Genomic DNA, 9,156 nt, shown 5'->3' on the forward strand with positions numbered 1-9,156 from the left:
ATAAAACCCAAATTGGGGATGGGGGCTTTTTTTTTGGTATGTAGGTAAATCACAATATTAAACACATAAAACAAACTGGAGCATCCATGTATATAAACAGTGAACTTCAGAGTACCAATTTCAAGATGAGAAGCCTTTTTGTTCCATACATCAATTTCCAAATGTATCCGGTTATAAACGTTTGGAAGCAGAAACAAGAACAACAACCTTGGCTTTTTCCAATGAGGTCGTACCTTAAGAAGGTAGATTAGGGATTGCTTACCTGAACAATATGCTATTGTCAGAGAAATGGATTTATAGTCTAGGGATAGGAGAATGTAATTCTCCTGTCTGTATAGCCACAACTATGAGGAGCTGACTCTGCTTAGCTTTTTCTGTATTAATTCTGGAACATTAAGAGGAATCATCCTGGATGAAACCAGCCACATAATCTCTCCCCATCTGAAGCAAGAAATGAGATTGAAAGGAGTCAAAACCAGAACAATGTAGTAGCAAGATAGCTTTAATTCCTGGCAACTAACATTCAAGAATAGATATCTGGTGCTTTTGGTTAGAATACATGCCTCCCGATGTTTTGGGCCTATATGATTCAGAATAGTTCAAGTCAGGCTGGCTAGAGAAGTGGTAGGAGTTGTAGTTTTAGCAAATCAGAAGGCCTCAAAATTGGGAAATCTATATTATTCTATTTCTACTAGTTTTTTCTCATCATTCCTATCATCCTTTTCCTCCCACTTAGCACTGTATGACTGTAACTTGTTGCTAAGATTTTTATTAATATTGATTGTTTCTTCATTGCTTATTTGACCCCTATGACAATCATTAAGTGTTGAACCACATGATTCTTGACAAATGTATCCTTTTCTTTTATGTACCCTGAGAGCATATGCACCAAAGACAGATTCCTTGTGTGTCCAATCAATACACTGCATGTACTTCTTAGTTGGTGGAATACGAACAACAATATGTTGATTTGCAAAGTACTAATCTGAGCTTGTATAGTCTGGGCATGTCTGAGGTGGAAAAAAATGTTGTTGTGTTTATGAAATACAATCATAATGTGTCAAAACTAACTAGTACCGCACTATCATTACTGTTAGCAGAGAATGCTGCATGTAGCATAAATATGATTAAAGCTAACATCTTAGGTGAAATTTACTAAAAGCATTATGTCAAATATAATAAAAATATTGTGTCAAAGCCATATCTGCACAAAGTTGTACAAAGCCATGGTGGTAGAAGTCATAGTTACAAGTTGGATAGATGGCCATGGCAAAGGAAGAGTGCAACTTGCAATGTAAAGGGATATGTCACGTGTTAAGGAACATGAATTAATGATAAAAAGGAAGGAACACTATACGGTGTATATCTGTAAAACTTAAGGAAGGGGAAGAATGCAATAGATCTGAGTAAGGAAGTGGTCTGTGGAATACAGCTGATGAATAAATGCAAGTGAAAGTGTAGGTCAATTATGAATGAAAGAGCTAAAACATACAACAGAAAGTATGGAATAGTGCTATTTAGGATGTTACAGATTTCAGTTGTGGGACTCATGCGGCAGAAGGCGGTCCCACAAGTAATCTGGTCCAATGCCAGATAATGGAAGGACCAAAGATGAATTTGAAGAAAACTTGTGCAATGTTCAGACTGAAAGTGACAAAGGGGGAAAGTATTCCATTAGATGACATGAATGTTTTGGTTGGAACAAGAAAAATATCATAGAAAAAAGGATGGTGCCATTCAGAGAAGATCAGAGAAGATGGTGAATGGCTGCTTAGTCAAAGGACTAAGCATATTTGTTTTTGAACACATGAGCTTGTTTCAAATGCAAATGTTTAAACCAGGGATGGGCAATTAATTTTGCCATGGGGGCCACATGAGAAATTGGGATGGTTTTAGAGGGCCAGATTAATATAATTAACTCAGTTCTACCCAATACTGTAGATTATTGGGTAGAACTGAGTTAATTATATTATAATTATAAATTATAATTATATATTGTATTGTATTATATATATGTATGTATGTATGTATGTATGTATGTATGTATGTATATATATATACTTATATATTATAATTATATTATAATTATAAATTAATTGCTCACCCCTTCCTTCCTTCCTTGTTCCCTCCATTTCTCCTTCCTTCCTTCCCTCCTTCCTTCCTTCCCTCCCTCCTTCTCCAGATGGAGAGAAACCTCTGTCTTTCTGATTTTCTCTGCCTTTTATTTCTGCTTTTGGGCAGTTCTTTACTTCTCTTTCAAAATACAGTATTCCTTTCGGGTGCCTCTCTTCAACTGACCTACATTGTCAGTTGAGAAAACATAGTTGAGGCTTTGCCTGAAAGTAGCTTTGGATTCCTTTTCTTCCTCCTTCTCCCTTCCCCCCCCCCCGAGAGGTGGGGTGGGGGGTTTGCTTTAAATTTCTTGGAAAGGCCAATGAAACCAATGTACAATTTAAAAATGAGCATTTATTGGACTTTTGCAAAAGGGCACGGAAAGAGAATTTCTCCTTCCTTCCTTTCTCCTTCCTTCCTCCCTCCATTTCTCCTTCCTCCCTCCCTCCCTCCCTCCCTCCCTCCCTTCCTTCCTCCACGGGCCGGTCACAGACAGCGGGCGGGCCGCATCCACACTTTGCCCAGGTCTGGTTTAAACAAAACTGTTTATACACCCGCAGAATGAATATAAACCTTAAAGTATTATTCATTTATGATGAAAGATTGAGAGAAAATTAGGGAAGGATAAAAGGGTGATGAGGGATTCAGAATGCGGGACAAGCATTTTGGGGGGAGGGGGTAGAGTTAAAAGTAGATTTTAATGAAGAATAGATATGGAAGACAATGAAAGAAGGGAAAGAAATAAAAGTGGAAAATAAGATAGCAGAAAGAGATTGTAGCATCCATTATGAAAAAGATATTAGAATACAGATCAGTTGCCCAGTAGATTGAACAGAATATGGATGTAAGGAATGTGGAGTGTCCTTTAAAATAAATATGTTACTGAGTACTGCATCATGGAAACAGGTGGGATTATGCTAACAGTAGTATGAAGAAGGGTGCCTGGTAAAATTATGACATAAAGGAGGTTGTGTTTCAGAAAAATCACTTACAAGAGCGTGATTGCTGCAAAAATGAATGCAGATAATCAGATAGTGCAAAGACTATACCCAAAGAAAGCAGAATTGTGATATAATGATACAGATACGATCTATTTTTTTTAAAAAAATGGGGGAAAAGAAATCATAAGATTGAAAAAGTGTTGAAAAATGACAAAACTGCAACTGTACATGGTGTAACTGGAGATATTTCATGCTTTTCTAGAGGCTTGTAAAAACTCTTCTCTCCCAGAAAACATGTATGAACTGATATGTGTAGAGTCATCAGTGCCAGAATTCTGTGCCAGAATTTTATATTGTTTTCATCACTCTCTAAGTTCATACCAGATTGTAGTGGTAAGTAAATCTCATAAACAAATGGGAAAGGTTGTAAGAAGTAAAGGGGATTAGTTGTTAAGCGTGCCTGGGAAGGCATTTAGTAAAATTCTAAATGAAAAGATATGAGAAATGTCATTGAGAAAAAATTGTAAATGCAGTGTAGCTTTATGTATTACAGGGGGCATTTTTACTCTTTGATAGGTCATTCAGAATTGCATGAATGTGTTTTGGGCAAAGAGGTATGAACCACTGGAGTGCCAGCCTCAGAAATCAGTGGGCAATCAGTTACCTAAAGTTGAATGAGCAGAAAAATCAATAGGAATATGAAGATCAAACCCTGGTATATAACCTAGGCTCAAGATGTACTGGAATCTGAGCAGCCATCAGCAAAGTCATGCCTCCCCATATTTTCTAGATAGAGCATTGCATGCACTGGCCACACTATGCGTTTGTAATTTAATACAAAACTACTCACCAGTAAACTCCTTGTAAATCAACCAGGCATATGTGGTGTAAGTCTGAAAAAGAAAAAAAAAGTGAGAATGTTCATGGGTGATTTAGAGCAGTGTTTTTCAACCACTGTGCCGTGGCACACTAGTGTGCCGCGAGACATGGTCAGGTGTGCCGCGAAGCTCAGAGAAAGAAAACAAGAGAGAGAGAGAAAGAGCAAGAGAGAGAGAAAACAAGCAAGAGAGAAAGAAAACAAGAGAGAAAGAAAGAGAAAGAAAGCAAGAGAGAGAGAAAGAAAGAAAGAGAGAGAGAAAGAGCAAGAGAGAGAGAAAGCAAGCAAGAGAGAAAGAAAAGAGAGAAAGCAAGAGAAAGAAAGCAAGAGAAAGAAAACAAGAGAGAGAGAAAGAAAGCAAGAGAGAGAGAGAAAGAGCAAGAGAGAGAGAAAGCAAGCAAGAGAGAAAGAAAACAAGAGAGAAAGAAAGCAAGAGAAAGAAAGCAAGAGAGAGAGAAAGAGAACAAGATAGAAAGAAAGAAAGAGAGAGCGAGAGAGAAAGAGAGGGAGGGAAGGTGGGAGAGAGAAAGACATAGAGGGAGGGAGGGAGGGAGAGAGAAAGAGCAAGAAAGAAGGAAGAGAGAAAAAGGGATGGAGAGAGAGAAAAAAAGAGAAAGAGAGAGAAAGAGGGAGGGAGAAATAGAGTGAAAGGGAGGAAGAGAGAATTTTTTTGTCCAAACATTTTTTAGCCGCCCCCCCCTCAATGTGCCCCATGGCTTTGTAAATGTAAAAAATGTGCCGCGGCTCAAAAAAGGTTGAAAATCACTGATTTAGAGAATGTGGTTGATATAATAAATAGACTTCAATTATAAAGTAAAACAAACGTCTAATAATATAGAAGAAAATATGAAATACTTATTCATTAAGACAAAAATAGTTGATTGCATTTGTGGACCAAATGTATAAATAATGCATGTGGCGACATCAGAAGTATGTTAGTTGAGGGTGTGAAATGTGTATATAGACTCGCATGCAGATGATGCCACATTGCTAACTATATCAAATGATTTACAAAAATTGCTGACAGACAAAATGGCAGGCCTAGGAATGTTTTAGTAGCACTTCAGTGAAAAGGGCACATGAGGAAAAACACAAAAGTTGAATGTTGTGGGAATGAGTTACTGAAGAAGCATGTACAGTATAGGAAAACATGACTAGAAGATAAGGGATCAAGATAAACAGGTGATGAATGAATGTGGACTAAACACAAAAATAAGTGACATGAAAGAAATACATTGCGGTAGCTTGGTTATATAGAAAGAATGAATGTGAAAAGTTTAAAACTAATATAGGAAGAATGAGTTGAGAAGGGATAGTCATTTGGATATAGCTGGTAAGAGAAAGATGAGAGATTTAGAATACAAAAACACATTATGTATGGATATGGTGAAAACAAGGGTGCTTTGTAAGATAGAGAGAAATGGAGAGTTATTTAGCTATCTTTCCTATCTCATGTTTTTAATTTATTTGGTTTGCAGCTTGTAGTATTAAATTTATTTGTATGTCCTATTAGGATAACTGAGTGTTTTCTCCCAAAGAATTCTGCCTAATGGCTATGATAATCACATCATGTGCTGTTGGTTATGTTGCATCCTATGGACATTTATTGGATATTGAGAAATAATAATGGCTTTTCTTGAGATTCTCATCCTGAGAAAAATCCTCTTATAGGATTTTTGTTATTAAAGTCAAGATGTGTAATGAAAAATCCTTTTTCGTTCACATTTTATTCACCTTGACATTTTAGACACTTAATGGCCACTGATCATTTCATAAGTTCTATTATTCCATTCTTTTTATTTATTCAAATTGTACAGCTACCCATGCCACTCTGGGTGGCTGAGTTTTCACTCTTACACTGTCTTTCTTGAACATTAACATTAAACTCACCCTGGAAGTTATTTTAAATCCTAATTACTCATATGGTTACCTATTCTGAATTTAATTGCCTTTTCAAATTACTAGGTATCACGACATCTTGTGACAACCAATGCCTTGTCTCCCAGTTAACCATGGAAATACTGCAGGAGTGATTTTTTTCAACCCGATATGTTCAGCTTCTTGTATTATTTCAACAGCCAAAGGAAGAGTATGTTGTCACCTCCTCAGCTGCAGTATTCAGCTGAAAAGACCCAATCCTCCCCTCCTTGCAGATCACTTATATTTACAATAGGGGATGGATCTTACAGAGGCTAAGAATACAGCAAAGGGAGAAGATATTTTTAAGGTGGGGTAAGGAACCTTAAAGTTTAAGATTTTTTCTTTTCTTATATCTGTTCTTTTATATACACTGAGAGCATGTGCACCAAAGATAAATTCCTTGTGTCCAATCAGTTGGCCAATAAAGAATTCTATTCTATTTTATACTCTATTCTATTTTCTTTTCTATTCTATTTTCTATTATATTCTCTCTTGTCTTCTCTCCCTTTAGTGTTCTAATACATGATTCTTGACAAATGTATAATTTCTTTTATGTATACGGAGAGCATATGCACGAAGACGATTTCCTTGTGTGTCCAATCACACTTGGCCAATAAAGAATTCTATTCTATTCTCTATTGCAGAAAAAACAATTGCTGCCAACCTGCCTTCCATTGAGGACCTGTATACTGCACGAGTCAAAAAGAGGGCGGGTAAAATATTTACTGACCCCTCACATCCTGGACACAAATTGTTTCAACTCCTACCCACAAAGCGTCGCTACAGAGCACTGCACACCAAGACAACTAGACACAAGAAAAGTTTTCCCCCGAACGCCATCACTCTACTAAACAAATAATTCCCTCAACACTGTCAGACTTTCTACTCAATTTGCACTTCTATTCTACTAGTTTTTCTCATCATTCCTATCACCCATTTCCTCCCATGTTGACTGTATGACTGTAACTTGTTGCGTATATCCTAAGATTTTTATTAATATTGCTTCTTCATTGCTTATTTGACCCCTATGACAATCATTAAGTGTTGTACCACATGATTCTTGACAAATTTATATTTTATTTTATGTACGTTGAGAGCATATGCACCAAGACAAATTCCTTGTGTGTCCAATCACACTTGGCCAATAAAGAATTCTATTCTATTCTATTCTCTTTTCTATTCTTTCTCGTCTCCCCTTTCTTAAGTGTTCTACTTCATGATTCTTGACAAATGTATATTTTTAATGTACACTGAGAACATATGCATGAAGACAATTTCCTTGTGTGTCCAATCACACTTGGCCAATAAAGAATTCTATTCTATTCTCTATTCTATTTTCCATTCCATTCTCTTTTCTATCCTCATTTATTTATTTATTCAATTTTTATGCCGCCCTTCTCCTTAGACTCAGGGCGGCTTACAACATGTTAGCAATCGCGCTTCTTAACAGAGCCAGCCTATTGCCCCCACAATCCGGGTCCTCATCCCTTCCTTAAGTGTTGTAAGATTCTTGACAAATGTGTATTTTCTTTTATGTACATTGAGAGCATATGCACCAAAGACAAATGAATTGTGTGTCCATTCACACTTGGCCAGTAAAGAATTCTATTCTACAGTATTCCTATTTCTAATTTATTTTCAGATAAATAAGGGCATTCTTCTGAAGACAACTTGGCCTTCCATATTACTAGTGTAAACTACAGGGAGTGAGGGGGGAAGGAAATGCTCGGACGTGGCAAAGCTCCCTCACAAGAGAGGCCTGTTATAAAACCAGGTGGAGCCGGGCTCTGCCGCCCTAGACAGCCTCTCTCTCTCTCTCCTGTTCCCCCCCGCGTGCCAAGGGAACGCGTTTCCCCCGCGTGACCCAGACGAGCCACGTGGGCACGAAACCCAAGCCTGGCAGCTCCCGACACTGCTGCCACATTCCTTTCCCAACTAGAGCAACTAAAACTCGGGGGAGGGGCTTCTCTCAAGACAAAGGCCAATCAGAGACCGAGAAAGGAGCCCAGCAGACTAAAACGAGCCATGGCGGAGTCGCTTATTGGTGGGGAGAGACGGCGGAGGCGTGGGTAGGTGCAGCGCCTCGCTTGGCCCGCTGCGAGGTTTGCGCAAAGACCCTCCCCGTCCCTTCCCGGTGTCTGATGGACTTTTAGGGAATGGAGGCGGCTCTTCATTACCCCCTTGTTTGGGTGGAAGGGGGGGAGGAGGAGAAGCTGTAACTCTGCTGCTGCAAAGGCGCCGTCCTCTTGGCGTCCCACCACGGTTTAAGGCTTGGGCAGCTTCAAGCCAAACAAAGAAATAGCTTTGCAAGAAGCCACAAGTCTCATCACGTCCTGCCTTCTTCTCCCACGTAAAAAACACCACAAATCGTGCGAACCTCGAAGCTCGGTCCCAGTTACCTTTTTAGGGTTTTGGGGAGGAGGGGCAGACTTTGTCAAAATGGATCCCGAAGTTAAGATTTTAGTAGCAAGGAGCGAAAGATCAGAGACAGCGAATGATCTCCAGTCGTTAAAAGAGGAAGAAAAGATTTGGGGTGCCCCCGACACCGAAAGGGGCTTGCTTTTGTTTTCAAAGAAGCGGGGCGGATCGATGTTGAAACAGAGGTTAAAAAGAGTTTTTCAAGCTAATTGGGTTAGAAATTCCCTTTTTTCCCCAACCAGTGCTCTTCCCAATTTCCTGGCTTTTTGTGCTGCATTTTCAGAGTTAGAGGCCCACTGAAGCCTTTTCGTACATTTGCTCTCCCCTTTCATGCAGGGAGAAGTGAAAACCTGGGCATCCACAGCCTCCTTGATTTTAATTTTGATTTCTGTCCCGATAGGAAGTACAGTTGATTTAAAAAACACAAAAAAACTCCTGAACTCGAGAGAAAGAGGGAGGGAGGGGTGTCCCCCTCCCCAAATGCACCCCAAATCTGATGCTTCCGAGCAATTAACAAAGATAAAGCAAGGAGGAGAGAAAACAGAAAAAGCCCTTTTCCCCAGTACAGAAGACGTCTCTTACCCAGAGAGCAACCAGCTGGTCCACTAATCTTTTAGTAACAACAATAACAGCCTTCAAGCCAGCTGAGAAGAGGCGGAGGCCGGTGAAGCTCTAAAGTGCTGCCGGGAGTTGTAGTTCTCTTTCCTTGCTCGTAAATTAAAAGATGAGCGAAGAGGTAAGCTTCAAGTTGCCACGGAGGGGACGAGAGAACGCCTGGGATTGTGGGTTTGGTAGTTCATTGGCCCGGCGAGACAAGGGGATATAGTGGCGGTGGGACTCCAAGTTCCAGAGAGCACCTGGGTTTTAGGGAGATAGGAAGCAGTTCAC

The 9,156-nt window shown here is 39.4% G+C and overlaps 1 protein-coding gene across 6 annotated transcripts in view; it reads right to left on the reverse strand.

The window, feature by feature from the left end:
• The window catches only part of CALCOCO1 (calcium binding and coiled-coil domain 1), a 44,862-nt gene extending 35,958 nt beyond the window's left edge, over positions 1–8,904 (reverse strand). For 4 of the 6 annotated variants that reach the window (XM_070740816.1, XM_070740819.1, XM_070740817.1 and 1 more), the window contains exons 1-2: positions 8,851–8,902; positions 3,904–3,946 (exon numbers count right to left, since the gene is read on the reverse strand). The gene's annotated coding sequence lies outside the window, so the exon portion shown is untranslated. Of the gene's footprint in view, positions 1–262; positions 332–3,903; positions 3,947–8,850 lie in introns of those variants that run through there. The other 2 variants (XM_070740814.1, XM_070740815.1) reach the window with 2 other exon arrangements.
• Positions 8,905–9,156: the final 252 nt, after the last annotated feature.

Source organism: Erythrolamprus reginae, chromosome 2 (genome assembly GCF_031021105.1).
Source record: "Erythrolamprus reginae isolate rEryReg1 chromosome 2, rEryReg1.hap1, whole genome shotgun sequence".
NCBI lineage: Eukaryota > Metazoa > Chordata > Lepidosauria > Squamata > Dipsadidae > Erythrolamprus > Erythrolamprus reginae.